The sequence below is a fragment of the Artibeus jamaicensis genome, unplaced genomic scaffold (assembly GCF_021234435.1).
Source record: "Artibeus jamaicensis isolate MK-2021 breed Jamaican fruit bat unplaced genomic scaffold, CSHL_Jam_final contig_3174, whole genome shotgun sequence".
Lineage (NCBI taxonomy): Eukaryota > Metazoa > Chordata > Mammalia > Chiroptera > Phyllostomidae > Artibeus > Artibeus jamaicensis.
Genome location: NW_026521738.1, coordinates 6561206 through 6584264, shown reverse-complemented (window position 1 = coordinate 6584264; position 23059 = coordinate 6561206).

Below are 23059 nucleotides of genomic sequence, written 5' to 3'. Positions count from 1 at the left end.
GTTCACAGGCCCGTGCTCAATCCACTGAGTCACACCAGCTAGGGCTGGATAGGAAAGGTTTAAGAAGCAAAGAGCATTGAAGGTAGAGTTAGTTTTCCAGACTGAGTAGCCAGCTTTTTCAAAGACTCTGTGGCAGGAGGGAACATCCCATTTAAGGGACTAGAAGAAAGCAAGAGCAGTAAAACCACAGAGGACAGGGAGGTGTGGAATACCCAGACCAGGGCCATGTTAAAAAGTCCTGATCATCATTTCAGATGAACTACTTCAGAGTACATATTTACTATTAAAAACAAGTAAAGCCGCATAATGTTAAAATAGAACAGCAATATAATCCATTTTTACTTTGAAAATATTGTGTCTTTCAGTAGAGGGAGTAGATAGGGTATCAATAAGAACAGATGTGAGACAACAACTAGGAGAAATGGATTTATGTAGCGGGAGTTGGCAGGTAAAATCAGGAGTATTGGTGATGGGCTGAATGAAGGCATTGAGCTGGTGGAAATACAAAGCAACGCCCTGGTATTCTAGAGACGGAGGGCTGGTGTCTCACTCACATGACTAGAAGTGCTCTTCTGGGATCCTCTGAGAGGAAGTTCGCATCACGTGATTAGGCTTTCACATTTTGAGTTTGACATGCCTCTGAGATATGGAGAGAAGCCATCAAACAACATTTACAAGCCTTAAGCTTTGTCTGTTCAAAGGAATAATCTGGAATGAAAATTTTAAAGAGATGCCTGGTAGCTGGAATCAGGCAGAGTGTATCTACTCTCTTGTGATATATGATTCAATTTTGTTATTTGTTAAATGGGAATAAAATACTGCCTATAATTTGATAAAGTCAATAATTGATTAAGCCAAAATCAATGGGAGTAGAAACAGGCTTTTCATTATAGCAGATTCCTAAAAATATAGTACAAAAATATTTATTTTAGGTTTGGGGACAAAATTTTATTTTCTTGCGTAAGTGGCCGTATATTTATCTTAACTCACACTTGACGTTCAGGAAAAGCATGAACACCCACCCAGAGCATGCTGTAAGTCTTTTAGGCTGCTGAGGCTGAAGACTGAAGTGAAAAGTTCTGAAATCTGCACAGTGTGGAAGGGGCTCGTTGCTCATTTGTTTATTGTGAATCTTTCTCACTTTATGCCTCCTCTTTGCCTGAAGCAACGATCAGGAACGAGTCGTTGTAGTTGCTGTTTTCTGGTGAAGTATGTAAAAATAAACGTGTGCTAAATGCACATTTGTGGGATGTTTAGAGGGAGTTGCTGCAAGCTGGCACCTGATTTTACTTTATTTCTTCCTTCTCTCCTTACCCATGGTTTTGTCTACAGCCTCTGCTTCAACCACGGATAACTGCTCTACATAACTGTAAAAAATTGAGTCAGCTCCAAAAGACAATTGGAAAACACACACACACACACACACACACACACACACACAAACACACACACTGCTACTTGGAGGGACAGATATTTTTTCCAATTCTTCCACAAAATGTGATCTCTAAAAATTTTTTTGATCATTTAATTTTTATCATAAATTGCAAAAGGAAGTTTAGGTCTTCATTAGAACCACATATCCCAGGATGAGACATTTAAACTAATCTCTCACATCAACATTCTGGGCAGTGAACAGTGCTGGAGGGAGTGACCCACACTCTAATGGGCAGATAGAAAGTCCTTAGAAAATATTTGATGAATGGATGAATTAGTAATAAGTATTCACTGCTCTCATTCCATTTTTGATGTTCTATTTTAAGACTCTAAGAAAATCTGCTTTTTAATTAAAGCTTACCCATAGTGTATGGCCAATAAATATTTGTTAAATTGCTTCTTAAAAATATATCTGAAAACTTCTTCTAGAATTTCTACCAGTTAGCCTTTTAAAAATATTTTTTGTGTTATTACACTTGTCTTATTTTTCCCCCTTTGCCCCCTCCACACAACCTGCCCCCCAACTTCCACAATCAGCGCCCTCACCATTTTCCATGTCCATGGGTCCTTCAGATATGTTCTTTGATTAATCCTTTCACTTTCTTTCAATCGGTCTCCACCTCCTTCCACCACTCTTGTACCTGTCAGTCTGTTCCACTATTTTTTGCCTCTGGTTTTATTTTACTCATTAGTTTATTTTGTTCATTAGATTCCTCTTATAAGTGATATCATACAGAGTTTGTCTTTCACTTAGCATTATAATGTCTAGTTCCATCCATGCTGTCACAAAAGGTAGGAATTCCTACTTTCTTTCTGCTGTGTATTATTCCATTATGTACAGGCACTAGATTTTGTTTGTTTGTTTTAATCTATTCATCTACTGATGGGCACTTAGGCCATTTCCAAATACTGGATATTGTAAACAGTGCTGCTATGAACATGGGGGTGTGTAAATTTTTTTAAATTAGTCTCAGGATTCTTCAGGTATAATCCCAGCAGTGGAATTGCTGGGTCAAAAGGCAATTCCATTTTTAGTTCCTTGAGGAAACTCCATACTGTTTTCCATAGTGGCTGTACCAGTCAGCATTCTGACAGGTGTGAGGTGATATCTCATTGTGATTTTAATTTTCATCTCTCTGATGGCTAGGGATGCTGAGCATTTTCACATATGCCTGTAGACCGCCGGTATGTCTTTACTGGAGAACTATCTGTTCGGTCCTTAGCCCATTTTGTAATTGGGTTGTTTGTTTTCCTGGTGTTAGGTCATATGAGTTCTTTATATATTTTAGAGATTAAATCCTTGTCTGATGTATCACTGGCAAATATGTTCTCTCATAGAGTTGGTTCCTTTTTCATTTTGATGATGGTTTCTTTAGCTATGCAGAAACTTTTAAATTTGATGTAGTCACATTTGTTTATTTTTTCCTTTATTCCTCTTGCATTGGGATATATATCAGCAAAAATATTGCTACACAAGATATCCAAAGGACAAAATTCACATGATCATATCAATAGATATGGAAAAAGCATTTGATAAAATCCAGTACCCATTTATGCTAAAACACTCAGCAAAGAAGGATAGAGGGAGCATTCCTCAACATAATAAAGGTCATATGCAAAAAAACCTACTGCCAATACTCAATAGGCAAAAACTAAAAGCATTTCTCAAGATGAGGAATAAGACAGGGGTGTCTGCTATCACCACTCTTATTCAACATAATAATGGAATTCCTAGTCACAGTGATCAGACAAGAAGAAAAAATAAAAGGCACTCGAACTGGATAAGAGGAAGTGAAGTTGTTATTAGTCACAGACAACATGATATTATACATAGAAAACTCTATAGGCTTCAATAAAAAACTACTTGACCTAGTAAATTAATTTGGCAAAAGAACAGGATACAAAGTCAATATTCAGAAATTGGTGGAATCTTTGTACACAGATAATGAACTAGCAGAAAAAGAAACTAAGAAAATAATCCCATTTATTATTGCAACAACAACAACAACAAAATAAAGTACCTAGGAATAAATTTAACCAAGGAGGTTAAATACTCAGAAAACTACAGGATACTGAAGAAAAAAATTGAGGTAGATACAAATAAGTGGAAGCATAAACTGTATTCATAGATTGGAAGAATTAACATCATTAAAATGTCCATACTACCCAAAACAATCTCTAGATTCAACAAAATTCCTATTAAGATATCAATGGCATATATCACAGATTTAGAACAACTATGCCAAAAATTTATATGGACTTGAAAATGACCCCTAGTTGCCTCTGCAGTCTTGAGAAGGAAGAACAAAGTTAGATGAATCACAATACTTGATATCAAACTATACTACAAGGCCACCATGATCAAAACAGTGTGGTACTGGCATTAGAACAGACACAATGAAACAGAACAGAGAGTCCAGAAATAAACATATGTCTTTATGGTCGATTAATATTTGACAAAAGAGGCAAGAGCATACAGTGGAATACAGAGAGTCTTTTCAGTAAATAGTGTTAGGATAATTGGACTGGTACATGCAAAAAAAAAAAAAAAAGAAAAGAAAAGACAGAAACTAGACCACCATCTTACACCATACATCAGAATAAACTCGAAATGGATAAAAGACTTAACTATAAGTCATGTTACCATGAACATACTAGAGGAAATTACAGGCAGTAAAATTTCTATCAGTTAATCTTATTCCATCCCTGGAACCATGTAGAATAAGTTTGATTTCCTTCTTATATCCCAGTCCTGGGTGATGACTACCAACTTCCCAGAAGAACCCTAACTAGGAAAAGCAGCACAATCTCACTGTGGGGCATTTTGTCCTCTCTTCTTCTGGACGAGTTCTTAGTACAGTCACTCCCCTCCTTGCCCGAGGGCCCTTGGTTGGGAGCTTTAGTGAAGCAATTCACTCCTCTTTGCAAATATAAATAATCACTTTATCCAAGAAACTTTTCTTTTTTGCTAAGTTCTTCCCTGGAGAATCAGTGGGCCTTATGATTAGGAATACACAAGCAACTTTAATAAATTGTTACTGGTCCATCAGTGGGAATAGATTCCTCAAATAGACCCAAGGTGATAATAGATGCTACACTAGAGATGCTTACAAATGCTATGGCTGCTAAGAGAAAGGAGACACTGATTGTCTAGAGAGGTAGGGAAGACATCTCAAAGGAGGGACACTGGAGCCAAGCCTTTAAGGGTGAGTGATAGTGAATCAAGAAAGGAGACGTAGAAAGGCACCTTGAGTAAGGAGTGAAAATGACAAGTAAGGGTATGTATACAGGGTGGGGCAAAAGTAGGTTTACCATTGTTGGTTTGTAAAATAATATAATAACTAATAAATCATAGAAGAATAAACTCTGTGTTTCATATACTCAGAGTTGTAAACCTTCTTTTGCCCCACCCTCTATTTTTGTAATAAGAAAAGCCCAGAGTTGTTGGGATCCAAGCTTCCCATGGTGGCATTTAGAAGCAGGCAGAACCCGTGTCTTCTTGCTGGGCTGTGACTTTCCAATTGCCTGCTCTGATGCCACCATCTGAACCTAGTTCTCCTGGAGAGATTCTTAAGGCCACTCTTCACTGTAGGCATTACAAGTGTTGTTGTTTATGCACGTGTGTACGGTAAGGCTGACATGCAGCAGGTCCTCAGTCAAAGTTGTTTCACTCAGTGTTCTTTCTTTGTGACATTGATGACATGCTGTAGAAGCTTAATGCTTGTTTATATCAATTAGTTTATGGTTTTGTTATCTGGCATTTCACTATAGTTCCAAAACCATTGAGAATGTTAAATGAGGTCTTACTGCATTTCTGTGCATGGGAAAAATTAGAGTCATGTTTACCCGATCTTTTGATAAATGAAGTTTCTTGAGGGAAGAGGCTTTCTTCATTCATTTGTGGATTCTCGAGATGTAGTAAATAGTCACAGATCAATGGAGAATTCTAACTGCCATTAAACTTCTGTCATGTTGGTGTTCATAGCACTTTCCTTCATATCATTGAAATCATCTGAAATTGAACAGAATTTTTTAATTGAAGTTTCTCATATGAATTGATTAAATTTGGGAGCAGAGAGCATATTATTATTTTTATCAGTGAAGCTGTCTTAAAATGTAAAGGTAACACTCCAAATCTTTCTAATTATATGACTACTTCTTTTATTTTTTTCAAATAGTCAATCTTTAATTTTTATTGAACCCTTATAGAAAGCACCAAGGCCACCCTACTTTTCCAGAATTTTGACATTATTTTTACTTTTTTCTTTCTAGAATAAAAATTTCAACTCCTTAGCACTTTGGTGCCTCTGCATATCCCCAAATCTTCCACTTAACCTTCAGAACATTATGAAAGGACAAGGTACCTATACGGATATACTTTTTTTTTTTTTTAATTTTTAATTTTCAATTATACTTTACTTTCAATATTATTTTGTTTTGGTTTCAAGTGTATTTTTAATGCTGGACAAAATGGGAGATGTCAGCTTGTAATGGGGTGCAGAGCGTATGCTTGACCATCCTTGATTGGGGGGAGGGGGAGTGGATGATATGGCACTTAAGATACATTATATAACAAAAGCAAGATAGTAGCCATGCCTTCCTGAAGGGATGAGGGATACCACACAAGGAGAATTGTGTACATGATTGAGAAAATTCAGAGACTCGTGACATAGCTGGGATATAGCACCTGCCCTAAGAGGCAGGGGGCAGAGCCCACCCTTGTCTGTGCATCATTGGGAACTTTTGCCCTGACTAAAGATGGCTGCCAAAAGAGGGTAAAGGATTCTGGGAACTGGCAAAGGGATAGACACTAACACACCATAGGAAGGGCCAGATATGAGTTCACACAGGAAGTTCTAGGCTGAGCATTAAACAAGGGTGGGCTGAACAAGAAGGGAGAAGCCATGCAGTCTGGAATAAAAAAGAGGAAGTCTGAAAGTTAGAAGTCCAGTGAGTTGCTGGAGCTGGCAGTGTGGTGGGGGACCTGCCCAGCCAACCAGGTTCAAGTCCGCCTGGAGAAGACAGAGGCAGAGCTGATGGTGCTGCATGGGACCTACCTAGCCACCTGGATTTGTGAGAGATGCTTGGAGCTGAACCGCGACCAGGAATGCTGAGCTACAGACTTCTACTTTCTGAAAGACAATACCTCTAACTGGCAGATTCTGAAACTGGCCTAGTAATGGCAGAATGGCAGGATATTTAAAATAATGCCAGAAGTCTGCCATTATTTTAAATCTGTATAACCTTTAAATAACCTCTTTCCTTTTTCACCAGACTTTTGCACTGGAAGTCACACTTCTTGGTGGCGGGTAATCGAACCCCACAGCTAATCCAGAACAGCACTGGTGGGTTCGGTAACAGCAACAGGGACCACGAAGGGATGTTGAATATTGCCTGTGGCAGGCCAACACCCTCAGGAGTGGGATAGTGGGACTGTGGGGTTTTCCAGTCTCTGGAAATTTCTCTGCATACCTCTTGAGGGCATTGGCCACCTAAACATACCTGGAAGGTGGGAAGGAAATGAATGGGCTTGGAGAGAGGACAGAATCTGAGAAGTGATTTTGTTTGGCTGAAAATTTGCTTGTGAGCCTTGTTTGGAATAATGGCATTGTGGGTTTAGGTTTTACTTAAATGTTCCCAGTTTTCCTTCATTCTTTCTGTCAGCTTTGGGCTTGTATGCCCAGGCCAGTAGGGCCTGTTCTGGGTTGGCCCCTGGGGGGAGCCCACTGGGTAGAATTATGGAGGACTGGAGTATGCACTGCCATTATCCAATGTTCAAGGAGGTGTTGGTTTATTACGGTAAACTGTTTGGCCTACGTATGCTTCAGATTGTGGGAACAGGTGCCTACTGGATGGTCCCCTGAGTTTCTCTACCATTATGCAATTGGAACAGCATTGCCAATGGTTAGACAAATGGAATGAAATCCATTATATCAATGCATTGATATTGTTGTTTAATAGGGTTTTGTCAGGGACAGAGAATTGCTTGATGGTACAGAGAAGGGAAGTAGCCTCAAAAACTCTCCCTGATGGTAAAACACAGGAAAAAAGGGGAAACGTGGAGATAAACCTCATCCATGCTCTGAGCCCAGAGGACCGAGGGTGGTGGCAGGGGGAGCTTCCTTGTCACCACCCCCTTCATGAGTTGCCCCTGAAGTAGAGACCAGAGAGGCGACGGCTCCACCCCTCTGTGACGAGGGACAGGTCTCGCCCTTGACCTGTCAGGGCACCCAGTGTAGCCAGGAGCCTCCCAATTGGAGCAGCCAGTTCCCTTTGAGATAATATCCTGTAGGTGGAGTAAGTTAGGAAGGGCCAGCCCACTGGCTGCTATTGAGCCATTACTTCACTCTCCACTTGAGACCTACCGAATCGGAAGAATTCTAACTCTCATGTAGGGGTGATCCTCAGAGAATGGCAGATCTCACCACCTCCACTTGTGCCACTTATTACCCAAACCGAGCAGATGCATAGGCTCTGCTAGATATCTTGTTAACTGTGGGTGAGAGACAGTTGGTTATATGGCTGGGGAAGAGGCCCGATGCCTCCACAAGAGGATCCTGATGGGACCATCAGTCCAGGCGAGGCAATTCCTTTGACAGAGCCTAACTGAAACCCAAATGGTTAGGGCCTAGCCTCCCTGAATCACTACTGAAAGAGTATCCTGGGAGGGCTTAAGAAGGGCGTGCCACCGCAAAAGAGCCTGAATATGATATAGACCCCTCAACAGCAGCCAAATGAGGACCCTTCTGAATTTTTTGAGAGGACCTACCAGGCTGATAAGAAGCACACTGATGCTGACCCACAGGCATCCGAGAAAGTGCGGATGGTGAACATGACTTTTATTGGGCAGAGCGCCCCAGATATCAGAAAGAAACTCCAGCGTATGGTCGTATGGTCGGGGCTTTGGGAATGAGTCCCTCTCAACTGGTGGACGTAGCATTTAAAGTTTACATGCCTGGGGGGAAAAAGACCAAACAGGGCACTGTGTTCTTAGAAGCTGGCTGGGGAGGCCAAAGGAAGGAGCGGGACACTAGAGGGGAAAGGAGAGGCCCAATAGGCATCAGCCAATGTGCCCATTGCAAGAAGGAGGGCCATTGGAAGAAAGAGTGCCTGAAATTCAAAAGGAAAAATAGACATGAGAAGTCTTGCCGAGAAATGCCGAGAAGGGGAGAAAAGTCTGATGCTGACTGGGGGGAGCCCAGGGGCTCCGTTGGACATCTCCTGACCTATTACTATTACCCCATTGGAGCCCTGGGCACAGCTGACTGTGGGCAACAGGCCAATTGATTTCCTTGTGGATAAGGAAGCTACATATTCAGTGCTGAATATGAAATTAACCAAGAAAAGTTTGGATACAGTAACAGTTACTGGGGTGACTGAGCTACAAAAACAGGCATTCCTGCAACCTCTGGAATGCCAGCCTGGGGATCAAAAGTTTATGCATAATTTTCTCTACATGCCAGATTGCCCCGTTCCATTGTTGGGCCAAGATTTACTTTGTAAATTGCAAGCACAAATAACTTTTTCTCTTGAGAAGCAGCAATTACGTGCGGAGGTCCCGCTGGAACATGCCCTCCAGCTCCAGGCATTCCTGAGCTGTCCGAAAGTTCCCAGAGCTGAATTCTCTCCGCTGAGCTCTATGAGCAGGTTGATTGAACTGTCTGGGCTAATGAAACCCCACGTAAAGCAGTTAACATGCAACCCATAACAGCTAATCTAAAAGAAGGGGCATGGGTCCCACACAAGAAGCAGTGCCCCCTCAAGCAGGCGGCTTTGGAGGGGATCCAGCCAGTGTTGCAGAAATTCTTAAAATTGGGACTAATTTGGCCATGCCAGTCTCCCTATAACACTTCTGTTTTCCCAGTCAAAAAGCCTCACTCTGATAAATAACAATTTGTACAGGATCTTAGGGCCATAAGTGACATCGTTCAGGACATTTATCCCGCAGTGCCCAATCCCTATACTTTGCTGACTGTGGTGCCTGGGGAAAGCAAATGGTTTTCAGTCCTGGAGTTGAAGGATGCTTTTTTTTTCTGCATCCCAGTAGATGAATAAGCTCAGCTACTGTTGCTTTTGAATGGTAGAACCCAGAAACAAAAGCCACACTCTAACGCTGCAAGACTGTGCTGCCACAAGGATTTAAGAACTCCAGACTAGACTCAGGAAAGTGCTGGCAAAAGACTTAAGGGGTGTTCAGTTGAAATCTAGAGTTCTTCTGCAATATGTGAATGACATATTGAGAGCATGAAGCTATGAGGATGTTTTGCACCACACCACCACAGCCCTAAATCATTTGGCAAGAAGAGGACATAAGGTTTCACCTCATAAGGCCCAGATGTGCAAACAGAAGTGGCATACCTGGAATTTCAGCTGAAACAAGGTACTAGGTATGAGCTTGATGGCAGATGGAAAGCAAGCCATTGCTACATTAAAAGTCCCAGAGAACGGAAGGCAGCTCTGTGGGTTCTTAGGGATTTCAGGGTTCTGCCGAATTTGGATTCCAAGCTTTGGACCTACAGCAAAACCACTCTACAATTCCTTGAAAGGACTGGGCTCTGAACTCATTGAATGGACGGGGGATTGTCAGGTAACATTTGATATCTTGAGGGAAAAATCCTAGTTTCAGCTCCTGAACTGAAACTCCCAATCTACAAAAGTCTTTCAAATTGTATGTTGATGAAAAGCAGGGGATCAGACTTGGGGTACTAACCCAGACTCTGGGAAACATTCCCTGACCCACAGCCTATCTCTCAAAGAAGTCGGATCATACCACAAAGGGATGGCCACTGTGCCTCCAGCAATAGCAGCTTCCTGTGACATCTGATAGGAAGCTGAGAAATTTACTTTGGAATAGCCTACTACATGCAGTATTGGTACCACACCAGGTCCTGACTCCTACTGGGACAAAAAGGAAGGTATTGGCTGACAGCAGGGCATAGGGGGAAATACCAGGCCGTTCTGCTGGACAACCCAAATGTTACCTTGCAGAGACCACCACCACCCTGAACCCAGCCACTCTACTCCCAGATATGGAGGGGACTCAGACCTCCAGCATGATTGCTTGGACATTGCTAACCAAGTTTATTCTAGCAAGCCGATCTGCTGGACCAGCCTTTGGCAGCACCTGACTGGGTCCTGTACACAGATGAAAGCAGCTTCATGGACAATGGCCTGTGTTGAGCTGTCACCACGGACAAGGGAATAGAAGCCCAAGCCCCTGCACCAGGAACCTCAGCACAAAAGACTGAACTGATAGCCCTCACAAGAGCCTTACTACTATCCCAAGGAAATAAGGTTAACATATGCACAGACTCCAAATATGCCTTCATAGTCGTCCATGCCCATGGAGCAATATGAAGAGAGAGAGAGAGACCTCTTAACCTCAGGGAACAAGGATGTTAAACACACAGAGGAGATTTTAGAATTGCTAGTCAGTGAATCTACAGGACCGGGTTGCTGTAATGCATTGACCAGAGGGATGGTTCCTGAATAAGTCAGGGAAACCAAACTGCTAATAAAACAGCAAGGCAGGCAGCCAGAGAGCCACCACCCATAGGGGCTTTGGTCCTGTTTGGAATTGTCAGAGTTTAAACCTCATTATGCAGAATGGGGTGAGGAGCAACCAGTGAATGAGGATTCACTAATACTGATCCCAATTCCATTTGGAAGCTCAACGCCCATGATATGATCTTATTCCCTGAGGCTCTAGTGTGTCCCGTCCTCAAACACCTGTATGAAGAGATGCATAATGGAGGGGATGCCATAATGGACCTCATCAGGCCACATCTGAAAGGCCCTTATTTGCAAAGGACCATTCAGAGGATTACCCAAGCCTGTCAAATATGTGCTGAGAACAGTCCTAACACAGAGCGTGCCCCAACAGAAAAGGGAGTACAGTATAAAGGGCTGTGTCCCTAGTACCCAGTCCCTTGAGGACTAGGAGGTGGACTTCACACAAGTGCCTAAAACTGGGGGGAATTTCAAATTTTTGCTTGTCTTTGTGGACACTTTTACAGTATGAGCAGAGGTATACCCCACTAGGACTGAGAAAGCAACTGAGGTGGTGAAACTGTTACTTAAATCAATAATTCCTAGGTTGGGACCTCCTCACAGCATTCAGAGAGACAGTGGAGCATAGTTCACTTCGGACATCTCCCAGAAGGTTGGAGAGGCACTGTGGATACGATGGAAATTTTATGCATTTTGGAAACCTCAATCTTCAGGAAAGTCTGAGAAAATGATAAAGAAGATCCTGGAAAAAAATGTGCCAGGGAACACATTTGAAATGGGACCAGGCTTGCTTTCTCTGCCAGGAGACCAGTGGACACACTGGTGGGTAAGAGAGTGCCTCTACCATTGAAGGGAGGTGCCATGGAATGCTGGTTGGGACACCAGCTGGGGGCGAGAGGGCACATCTCTGCCAGGAGACCAGTGGAGGAGCTGGTAGACAAGAGAATGCCTCTACCACTGAGGCTTTGGGCCATGTAGGACCTAGGAAAGCTCAACTATGTGACCGGTTATCGGGATGAGTGGGAAATGAGACAAGTTTCTGAAGCTAGTTCTAGTCCCCCTATTTCTTTTGGCACTCTGTCTTTGCTTTGGCTTTTGCTTTGCTTCTGTTCTGGAATGAAACTGAGGCTTCCCAAGAAGAGTTAAAACTTCATACCAAGTGGAAAAGTGAAGAAGGGCAAGTATCAGGGATGGAAATGCAGTTTTAGTGAATATTAGAAGGACAAGGATTTTCCTTTATGCTTACCTGATCCCTCCAGAATTAGGCATTTTGAAGGAGTGAGTGATGACATAAGGTTTCTTTGCATAAAATCAATTAAGACCGGTTGCCAGTGGTGGTTTTATTAACCAAGACTTTTACTGGAGTGTCATTGCTGAAGGAGGCATGCCAGGGCTCTGGTTGTTACCAGAAAGCCTTGAGGAACTGGGATTGACTTTTGAAGCTAGTGAAAGCCCACAAGAAAAAGCCTAGTTCTTTGGTTGGTTGTGTGGTTGTGGCAGTCTTCCCAAGGAAGGAATGATAGTTGCTTTCCTGAAAGATGGTAAGGAGGAACCTTAAGACACAATGGAAACCTCAAGGACTTGAGAGAAGCAGGTAGTATAGATGAAACCAGATGGCAGGTGTGTGGTTTAGCTTCGCCCGGAAGGAAAGACTGAAGAGTTGATCTAAAGATTCCTTGCGTGAGTTCCACCAGAGCAGACTTAAAAATCATATGTGATCAATTATTGCTCTTGTTCTATTTATGAAAATAAATAGGCAAAATTAAAACTGGATTGAATGCAGTTCCTTTAATGACAATGAGGGCGCTCTTAAGGGAAAAAATTGTGATTCAAGGGAAATCACAATGCTCAGTGGTGGGCACTAGACTAGTGCAGCTAACTGTCTTCAAATTTAGTTTTAATTTGGAAATTGAAACTGGGTTTGTGACATCATCAAAGATGCTCAATTTACAGGCAAGAAAGATCTGTCAGAGTATTATTGCTTGATGTCATTCCAGCAAAGGACTTGCAACTGGATGTCTTCCCAAAAGACAGTCTTGTGGATGCAGAGACTGGTTTGTGAGTTGTGTGAACTAACATGTGTGTTCTTCCTTCTGTTTTCACAGGGCATAAGCCTATGACCTCATGACCTGGGTGACAGTTTACGCAATATAGGCCTCACTTGAGAAGACCATCTGCGTTGCCACCTCCTGAGACTCAGTGGTTTGGCTGAACTAAGTGGTTGGGCAGGTGAAGTAGGTGGGTGAAGTAGGGGACGATCTGTGTGCTTCACTTAAACACTGGTTTTCTTTTCTGCCACAATGGCTTGGACAGAAAGGGCCCAAATATGGTAAAAAGGGGGGAAATTATAGAATATTCCCCTCAGCCCAAGCTAAGTATAGTGGGCAAAAGGGCTCTGGACAGTTGTGGCACGCTTTGCATACCTCCCTCTAGAGAAGCCACTCTTTTCCTAATTTGGGGCATTGTAGGATGGGTCCCTATCTTTGTCATTCAGCAGTTATGGTATCAATTGTGCCTTCTAACCCTCTTGCCAAATTTATTACCTCTAGACTGTGACAAGGATGCCACCTTGTTCAGCAGTGCTAACCGTGCACATTGAGCATGCAGCTCTCCAGGGACAGCCAATGGCCGTGGACCCCACAAGGTCCTTCTCCATGCATGAAGCCACCCTCCACTCCATTCCCCCACTCTCTTAGGGATCTCTGGACCCAGGGGTAGGTAGGACTCCCACCATTGCCAGAAGGAAGTAGCTCCAGAAGATTACGAGACCTTCACCCATTGTCCCATGTAAGATTGCAAAGGGTCTAGAGGTCTAGAAGTAGGGATTATAACAGGATGAAGAGCATAACCTTCACAGTCCTTGATTGAGGGGAGGGGACAGTGGATGATACAGCATTTAAGATACATTGCATAACAATGGCAAGGTAAAAGCCATGCCTTCCTGAAGGAATGAGGGCTGCCACACAGGGTGAATTGTGAATGGGACTGAGAACATTCAGGGACTCATGACATGGCCAGGATATAGCACCTGCCCTGAGAGGCAGGGGGCAGATGTCCATCCTGGATGTCTGTGCATCACTGGGAACTTTTGCCCTGACTAAAGATGGCAGCTGAAGCAGGGTAAAAGGTACTGGACACTGGCAAAAAGGGCAGACACTAACACACCATAGGAAGAGCCAGATATGAGGTCATACAGGAAGTTCTGGGACTGAGCATGTAAATGAGGGTGGGCTGAAAGAGAAGGGAGAAGCCATGCAGTCTGGAATAAAAGAGAGGAAGTCTGAAAGTTAGAAGTCCAGTGAGTTGCCAGAGCTGGCAGTGTGGTGGGGGACCTGCCCAGACACCTGACTGTGTGAGAGATGCTTGGAGCTGAAGTGTGACGGGAAATGCTGATCTGCAGACTTCTGCTTTCTGAAACATGGTACCTCCGACTGATATTCTGAAACTGCTTTCTGAAACATGGTACCTCTGACTGACATATTCTGAAACTGGCCTGGTTTGAAAAAGGGAGGCAAGACTCTGTGTTTTGGAGTGTTTTGAAAGGGAGTGGGACATAATGGCAGAAATCTGCTATTATTCTAAATCTGTACAACCTTTACATAAACAGCCCTTTAATGTTTCACTGAACTCTTGCATTGGGAGTCGTGTTTCTTGTCAGCGGGCAATTGAACCCCACAGCTGTTCCAGCACAGCACTGGCAGGGTTCTGTAACAAGCTCCCAAGCATCCAATGTGTATACTCTCTTGGTTCCCTTTTATCCATAAACGTTACATGTCTGTCTATTTGAGGATCTGAATTTGAACCAGTCTGGTCTTCGGCCAATCTTTCAGATTTCCACAGGGAAGACTCCCGTTTCGGTGGAACTGAGACTTTTAACTTCAAGAAAACGTGACCACTGTTTCAGGCCTTCACACCCATAGGAAAGGCTGAGGAGTTGGCGTTTTCCCTGCTCCCTCTGTGCTGAGTCCTGGGTGGAAAGCTGTGCTGAGACCTCGCACGCCCTTTGAGAACTGCTTCGTTTGTCATAGTCCTGTGGGATTTATGAGCAAAAGCCCATTGGATTTCAGACCTAGGTGTTTGCAGGGCCTGTCCTCCACTGGGACCTTTAGATCAGGGGGACTAGGTGTGCCATCCAAATCCCGCATCCTTCAGGGAGAAGCTAGGAGCTGAAGGTTCCTTTTCAGTTGTGTGATGCTGTGCCCACAGTGGAGTTTATGGCACCAGGGTGTCTCGATTTTTCCTTCATATTTTGATGTGGGTATTTTCTCATTCAGGTACTGTGCAGGAGTCACTCACCTAGCACTCGGATTTTCACAGGAGGAAAATGCCCTCCTATGTGTAGCTGTATGTTCTGTGCATCCATGAGAGAAGGAAATTTCAGGTGACTCCTATGTCACCATTATGATAAGGAAGCCTAGGAATGTGTATCATTTAAAAAAAACCCTCCTGGGTTTTTCAGAGCCAGGTTTGGGTACCACAATTTTCTGGAGGTCTTTAGATATCACCAAAGAGAAAAAAATCATATCGTGGGGGTAAATGAATCTCTTTGAAGATGTCTTAACTCTTCCAAACCATGAGAAGTTTTAGACTTACTTCTACCTATGGGAATCAGTATGTGTCTCAAATTATATTTTGCAATTCAACTCTGGTTTTATTGCACAATATTAGAAACAAAATATGTACAATTATTACACTGAGAAAATTTAGTAAGGTTGTCTTTGTGACCTATTACATGATCATTTTTTATAAACGTGCCATTGATACTTGATTTCTAAAAGTTAAACTAAAAGATATAAAAACAAGTAATAACATTATTAAATATTTTTATTCTTTCATTTTAAATGTTTGCTTAATGAAAAATTGAGAAAGTATATTAAAATTTCACTGTCAATTCTGATTTGGTCAGATTTAACTTGTGTTTCAGTTATTAATATTTGTATATAAACCCTGTCATTGAAATTTCCACTTTTAATGTGTTACAGATACTAATTTTCATTGTAGATTGTAGCTTCTGTCAATGTGAAATTGTGTGTCCTTTATGGTGGTTTTCATTGGATTCAGCTTTATTTTGATATTTTCACTCTGTATTCTTTTAGTTTGCATTTGGCTTGCGTGTCTTAACCCACCCCTTACATAACAAATTTTGTGATCATTTATTGTAGACAGGTTTCCCATGTTAAAACTAAGCTTTGAGGTCACACTGTTGGTTTTCAAATTCTGACTCTAAAACTTACTTGCTGTGTGATTTTGGGTGAATTTCTCAACATGCATAAGCAGTGCTATGATTCCAAACAAGACACTGGAATGTGATAAATGATAAATATTGGCCATTATATATAAATTGGCAGTAACAGTTGCAGTGTTTGGTAGTCATGTAATACCAGTAGTAATAAGGGTAGTAATTATACCAATGATTTAGCCTTATATATGTTATTTTTAATGTTCCCTTTTATCATTTTCCATGTGTTTTACACTTGGCTTTTAAAGAATTTTTCTAGAGTTTGAGAATTATTTTTAAACTATTGGTGATTTACACATAATTTTAATTTTACATATTTAAAATCTGACTTAACTCCATTTTTTGTTTATAAAAAATGATAGGTAGATATTTGCCCTTCTTTATGAAATATTTAAAATCATTGTTATCACCTTATTATTTTCCAGTGAATATTATGTCTTTTAAAATAGTAATACTTAAGAGATTTCTTACATCTGCTTTTTATGTCATATATACCTGCTACTTTAACATGTGAATATATACATGTTTTCCTTTGGGAAGAATGTCCCCTAATTATCTTTTAATTCTTTTATTTATTTTCTGTAGTACTTAATACGTTAATTCATTGTGTTTTAAATACATAAGTCATATTTTTCATCTTCAATGACTCTTTCTGGATGTTATGGTGTGTACATTTACTTCCCATTTTTGTAGTTCTTTTACTGATATAGTTTGGCCCATTATTTTTTCTACCGCTTTTCTCAATAATTTCATCTATAACTTTTCTGAATAATTTTGGTTTTGGCATATTTTGTACATTCAACATAAAGTTAATTTTGTCTTTTGAGTCATTTTAAGAATTTTAAGATTAGGAGATATTATTTTATGTTTATTACCTTGGCATAATTGATCATTTTGTGTTTGTTCTTTGATCTGTATTTTCCATGATTTTAATTTTTTTCTAGTGGTGCTTACAGCCTTGTGTTTTTCATTTTATTAGTAGTTATTCTTAAGTTTTTATATTTACATTTTTCTCAAAACTATAAATTTATTTATAATAAGAAAAAATATCTATAGTCTTGTATTTAAGGTAAGAAATTTATCAGTATCTTAATTCTTACAATATCTTTTCATATTCCAACATTTGTTAAGATATCTAGACTTATATCTACCTTATTATTATTATTAAATAATTTTCTTAATTATCTGTATTTTAAAATTATAACATTTAAATTAATTTTAGTGAATACATATGCTGCACACACAAAAGAGGCTTAATGTATGTTTAAATAGCTTTGGTATTTCATGCAAGTCCTCGTACAATACTATTCAACCATTTTTAAGTTCTTTAATTCACATTTCTGTTGTTTGTTTACAATTTATTTTTTTAAGAAAATGTGTATCAATGTCATGCTTTTGAACACTTGCATAGCTGAAAAATAACACAGCTATGACAGGAATCACTTAGCTTTTTATCTCTTAAAAATCAGTGTTCTTTTGGAGAAGTTAGTGCTCAATGTAATTTTTTTTGCTTTATAATAGTGTGAGAACAGTGATGTTTAGTGTTTATTAAGAACTCCATTTACATATAATTTTATAGAGAGATACTATCATCTAATCTCATCAATAACTCTTTAATTGTTTTTATTATTCTCATTTTGTAGATGAGGAAACTGAGTCTTAGCAAGGTTGAAGAACTTGACTGTTTCTCACAGTGAGGAAAGTGGCAGAGCCACATTTCTGACACCAAACCAGAACTCTGACCCCTTTCATTTTCAACTCTTTTTACTTTAATACATGTACACATATAGTACATGTATTGCTATATTATATATAGTACATATACATGTACTTTAATACATGCACAAACACATTATGTTTCAATATTTGTCTCCATTAATTTGAACTAGTACACGATGAGCCCTTTTATCTGAAAACTTGGCCCATTTTCAGTTCAGAAATATGTATTGCAGCTTGATTATAAATCATGTGCATTTGGCTAGCTCTTTCTTAAGACATAGAAACTGGTTCCTTTGCTCTGAATTTTGGAAGCACACATGTGTTTTACCACCATGCCATTGATCTGCTGTTCTGTGGCATGGATCTTGCTGATGGAGGAATCTCATTTTCATGGAATTAATCACACAGAATGAGAGTCTCTGGATGTACAGGAAAGATCCCTGTGCTAAGAGGAAATGCACTGCCTTCCTGGCTGCTAAGACGTCACCTGACTTCTGAGAGCCTTGGTGGTCTCTTTTGGAAACGGAAAGGGTAATAATTGCCACACCTGCCTCACAACTTCAAGAGAAATAAGACCTGTGATAATGCTGCAGAAGTTGAAAAGTACAGCTGAAACAGTCAAGCTTTTTAAAATTTATTTTGAAATCTCCATCCCGGACAATGATTAACACATATAAAATATCATTGCTGAAAACGAACTAGTCTAAACCAAATAGCCTAAGATTGTCATTTTATAAATGAGAGAACTAAGGTCCAAAAAATTTAAGTGACTTGCTCATGATGTCCCAACAAGTAGCAGATTTGAAGCTAAACTGTCCTAGTCTCCAGCAAAAAGATTTAAATTATTTTTATTTGAGCTGGAGACGCATTTTTCAGCCAGCAACAATGTGGTAACAGCCAGGTCATTTGCTGTAAAAGCCCTTCAAAGCTTTGCAGGATGCTTTTCATATGCAGATGTCTCCGGGAGTTAATTTGGGGTGTAGGCAGTGAGCCAGCGTGGCCAAATGCTGTGGGCTTCGTCCTTGGTTACATTTTGGTGATTTTAAAAATGGTTCTCCCTGCTGAGTGATAAGAACAGTTTCCCCAGGGAAAGTGCAGTCTGCATAGCTAAACAGGCCCACTAACTTTTTCCTGGACGACTCCTGTTTAATAAAACCTTCAAAGAAAGAAGCTAAAAAAAAGCAAAACCCCACCTCATTCGAGAAATAATCAAGCAAAATAATTTGAGTAAAAGTCTAAGATATCTCAAATATTAAACTAACAGTATATGAAGAGATTCATAGCTGTCACAAGTAAAGAATAGTCAAATAGGGCAAAAAAACCTTTAAAAATACCCTTTCTTCTTGTCAAAACCCCCAGATGTGCGTCAAGTGATCAGTGTTTCCATTAAAAGTTCAAAAGATGGAATCCAGATGTTCCTCTCAGCTCTGTGGCCTTTGACCCCTGATGCATTTACTTGCTTTTGGAGGTTTTGGTCATATGACTCTCTGAACTTTATGCTCTGCCTAAATAGCTCTGAAATTTACTCTATGATAATGGAGCATAGAGTTGTTTGGGTTGGGGATCAATTTCATGTCTATGAAGTGTTGCTGAAACTTTAAAGTTTTCTTTTTTCTTGCAGTTCCTTTCTAAAGAATGTCCTCGTTTAAGTCACGTTATCACCATTCTATCTGAAATTTTAAGTGCTAAACATTTTAAGTGCCAAATGTTTGACCTACATTGGTAATAGAGGGTTGAAAAAAATAAAGGTACTAATAGAATATAAATTATCTTTTTAAGTATTGCTATGTAGCATTAATAAACATTGCTGTGATAAGGTGGACAAAATGTTCTAAGAACAATTTTGTTTAGAATATATTTCTTGGCTTTCAATACCAATAAAAAAATCATCTCCACGCATGCAACATAGCAACAAAATGTGTTCTGAGGAAGATAAACAGCTCTCTGTCCTGGACACAAATAGGTTAGCTTGTAGCCATTGGATGGCAACAGGACCTTTTGGGGATTTAAAACAGAAGTGTGGAGAAAGACACGCACTTACAGCAGCCAGGGTTGGATATGGAAAGTTAGCTGTAACATATAATAACTGAAGGATGTCCGTATAAACCCTTTTCCCTGCTAGCTCTGTGAGCAGTTCCCGAATTGATTAGAAGTATTTATAAATGTAAATTCCTGCTGTGGAAAATAATATCAAAGCCATGATCATTTTTTAAACATTTTCAGAAGTCCTTAAAATGCCACTTTTCACACCACAAATAGGTGGTGGCTGGATGCTGGGTTTCTTTCTCTCAGGCATGTTGAGAGTAGGGCTGCAACCTGCTGTGGTCAAGCTCGGTGGGAAAAAAAGCGTTGCTAACGGTGACCCAACAGGATTCTTAGACTTGTTAGCCAATGTTGTTTTTGACAAACCATAATGATACAACTGAGACAAACTGTTCTCTGAGACTAACGAATGATTCTTCAGGCATTAGACGTGGTAGGTTTTTATCATTCACTGGAATATTTTGTTTGTGAAAAAGTCTAATGTGGAAAAAGAGATGCTGGATTATCTAAGGAAAATTCCACTAGAGAACACAAAATAGAATATAAATGTTAGTCCTCTCTGAGAAAAGCAAAATTATCCACTAGATCTGATAATAGTTCTTGGGCGGTGGGCGCCTGGCTGGGCCCCTTGTCCTCTTGCCCCTGAAAAGCCAGTTGGTCGGAAGGATGGGGGAACTGGCCTCCTCTTGGTTTTGTAGGGCCAGGCAGCTGTCACCTGTGAATGGGAATGATTTCTCTACCTTTCCTATCACTTCAGCTCTATGTCATAAACAGAAATGTTAAAATAAAAATAATATTTAATCAGAGTTTTGACAGCCAAACCCCATTTTCCTTTCCATGGAATAATTAGGTGAGATGTTCCTACTAGTTTTACTCACACGTCATTTCATACAGCTAGGTGGCTTTAATTTATCTCAATGGGATTTACTACTGAAGATATGAGTCATATAAAAAAATTGATAATTGGCAAATACATAAATTTTAAGTAATAGCTTTTGTGTAACCAGTGTTCTATTAGCCAGGTGGTAAAATAAGGCACTTATTTGGATAATTTGGGTAAAAATACGATTGTATTTGTTGGAGGATGGGAATCAAAATGATATACCAAATGGACTACCGATTTTATTCATGTATTTATTTAACGAATATTTAGTAAATATCAAAGGATAAAGCACGTTTCTTTCTTTGTCTTGCAGAGCATATGAGGGAGTTGGGCTGACTGATGCACATGTGAGGCAACGCCTGTAAGTGCTCCTCGTTGCCTGGGTCAGGCAGGTTGACTCATGGCTCAACCCTCACTGGCGTCACTTGAATTGTTACACCACTGCTGTTCAGGTTATTTCTACTTTTACCACACTTGAAGGGTGTCATGTAATTGCCATTGCAGAGAAACAGAAATTATTTTAAATGACGTAAACACTTTTAATTCTGACTTATTTATAAATTTACTAATAATTAGACATTTGTGAAATCACAGATGTTCCTTATATAGAAGTCCTAACTCTGACACCAAGTCTGCTCCATGAAGGACTTGCACATTTTCTCAGGAGCCATCTGTGGCTTGGTCAGTGCTTTGGTTCTTGTTCTAGTATCTTCTTTCCCCTCTTCTGTCATACTCTGACATCCTCCCTGGGAAGGATGTCTTTGTTAACGGCACTGCCGTTGGTAAAATAACAGGTATGTTGAAATGGAAAGGCGGTTCCCATTACATTCGATTTCACTTTCTCTGCTGTCAATGAAATCATGGGCCACCTCCAACAATTCTGGTCTCCCTCTGATAATAAAGGCTCCCTGGGTCACTTCAAGTCAGTAAGTCACAGAATCAAGTCACAAAGTAATTAAAAAGTGCAATTCCATTTGAACTCCAAAGCCTGACTTAACTTTAAGCTGCAGTGAGACAGGTGGGGGGTGGGGGTCAGCTGGTCTCTCTGCTGTCTGCTCTGTTCTAGCTTACCTTCTGCTCCCTACTCTCCACGCAGAGTTTTTCTCTCCATCCCAGGGTCAAAGGTAGGGGTGACAGAATGAGGAGCAGTAAGAGAAGAGGACATCAGTTCATCAGTTCAATGGGAAATATCATGCCCCCAGATATGGAAAATTGTTAAACGGATTCTTTCTCTTGAGGGCACGTTCTTGCCATAACACTGGCCTTCTCCTATGCATCCCTTGTATTGATCTGTAGGAATCACTCTCACATCTTGACCTGCCAGCTCAGAATGTGAGCTGCTCTCTCCTTTTTCACCACCAGCACAGGCAGCCAACCTTCCCTGACACTCTAAATTCCCAAGGTTGAAGTCAGACCCCAGTCTGCTGCTCCAAGAATTACACAATAGTCAGGAGACACGGGCCAAGCTCTAAGTAGCTTCCTAACCCCACCCCCTCCCTTGGTATATGAAGAGGAGCCAATCTCAATACCTTCATCCAAGTAAAAGAGCAAAGAATTGACAACACAAGAAAATTTCCCTTAAAAAAATCCTTCCCACCCTTCTCCTCACACACACACAAAAAAAAACCCCTATTTTTTCCTTATTATCTTCTGGATCTGGCCAGTGTTCAAAATCCTGGCATAGTTTCTGCAATCATTCCCTTTATAAGTGTGCATGTAAGATGGGTTCTATCTCCCTTTTTGCTGTGCAATCTTATCTAATAGGGGTCTCAGTGGAGACTGAAAAAGGGAGAGCCCCAAACTTTCTTTTCACTTGAGTATTGGAAACGAGTGATTTAACTTTGCTGATACAGAGGAGAGATTTTCTTCCCCTTTAGTAAAGTGTATCTGCTATTAATGTGGCCCTCTCTTTTTACATAGCACCCTTTAAAAGTCATACTCCACCATACATTTATTCATATCTCTATCTCAGGAAAGAAGAGGTAACTTATTAAACTCTTGGATCAATGGAGCTTGAAGGGCATGGCTTCTTGGCATGGTCCTTAAACTCACTGCTGCGTTAGGAAATGCAGGTTCTCTCTCCAGTATGTTGCACAGCTACCTCAGAATGTCCCCTGGACACACCAAATTACTTTTCAATGAATAGCTGAAACCCAAGTGTTGGAAGAGAGAAAAATAATGAGGTGGCTATGAAAGGGTTTGTCCTGGTAATGAGTCTCCACCAACTAGCA